Below are 1,673 nucleotides of genomic sequence, written 5' to 3'. Positions count from 1 at the left end.
TACACAAGCCATGTCACTGCAGTCAACTGGTGCTAGCTGGTCTGGTCCTAGCTGTGCTTCCCCCTGTGCCCACACAGCTGAAGCCCTAACAAATGTGGGTTTTTTCTTCTCTGTGTTGTTTGAAGGGCCCACAAAGGTGTCATAGAAAACAGGGAACCCTCAGTTCTGCTTGTTTATAAGGACTACTACCATACCATCTTTTCCAAAATCCTTGGGAAGAGGGGGACCAGCAAGAAAGCTGTTACTGTAAAAAGAAAAAGGTTGCTCCATGCAGCTCTTCCAGCAACCCACAGCTACATCAGTGGATTGGGCATTAGCCCAACTCCTATTAACAGCTTGCCGGAGTAAGTTGCTTTCCCGTGTGATGTCTTACCTGCCGTTAATTCTCCTTTGGCACATCTCACTTTTCAGAAGGAAATTCCCCTCACTCTGCATTGAACAAGCTAAATATACTCCAACAAGGTGCTTCATCATTTAGGAGGGAATATTTCTGTATACCATGCAGCTGTATTATCTCCTGGTGATTGCATCATGACACATTTTTTTTTCTGACATTGACATCCCACAGAACAGGCAACAACAACAAAAAGAATAATAATGCCTGGTCTGCCAATACTGCAGTTCTCCAGAAAAGTCCAGGGGAATCTGCTCATATGGGCACACAACCCTTTACCACGGTTTTCCAACAAGAACCAGTGTATTTCACCAACTGTGATACCTTCAGCCTTTCCTCTCCTGCACCCATAGAAGACTAAGTACTGAAGTGCTACCAACCCATTCAGAAGTCAGCTTTGAGATAGAAAAAGACCTTGCATAGTATAGTTTTGGTTATCTGAATTTGAGAAATTAATTACAACTGCTTTCCATAAGAAGTCTAAGCCTCAGGATACCAACTGTGCACACTAACACAAACAACATGCATTTTACGCACTGAACGTAAGAAGCAATTGGAGCTCAGATAAAGACACAGCACAGCCACTACATTGCCAGCAAGACTCCAGCAAGTCCCTTCTGGTAGCTGAAGCCTTAGTCTCATCAGAACAGTCATGTTTCAATAATGCATTTAGTACCTACTTCATTTAATTCCTTTATTTCTGCTATGATTCAGTATATCATAAGTTCGCAGATGACACTAAGCTAGGCAGGTGTGTTGATCTGCCTGAGGGCATGATGGCTCTACAGAGGGATCTGGACAGGCTGGACCAATGGGCCAAGGCCAATGGTATGAGGTTCAACAAGGCCAAGCGATGGGTCCTGCACTTGGGTCATAACATCCCCATGCAGTGCTAGAGGCTTGGGGTGGAGTGGCTCGAAAGTTGCCCGGCAGAAAAGGACCTGGGGGTGCTGGTGGACGGCCAGCTGAATATGAGCCAGCAGTGTGCCCAGGTGGCCAAGAAGGCCAACAGCATCCTGGCCTGTATCAGGAATTGTGTTGAGCAGGACTAGGGAAGTGATCAGCTCCCTGTACTTGGCACTGGTGAGGCCCCACCTTGAGTACTATGTTCACTTTTGGGCCCCTCACTACAAGAAGGACATTGAGGTGTTGGAGCGTGTCCAGAGAAGGGCTACAAAGCTGGTGAAGGGTCTGGAGGACAAGTCTTATGAGGAATGACTGAGGGAACTGGGGTTGTTTAGCCTGGAGAAGAGGAGGCTGAGGGGAGACCTTATCACTC

The sequence above is a fragment of the Charadrius vociferus genome, unplaced genomic scaffold (genome assembly GCF_000708025.1).
Source record: "Charadrius vociferus isolate BGI_N301 unplaced genomic scaffold, ASM70802v2 scaffold586, whole genome shotgun sequence".
NCBI classification, from domain to species: Eukaryota; Metazoa; Chordata; class Aves; order Charadriiformes; family Charadriidae; genus Charadrius; species Charadrius vociferus.
Note: the sequence above shows the minus strand (reverse complement) of the source record.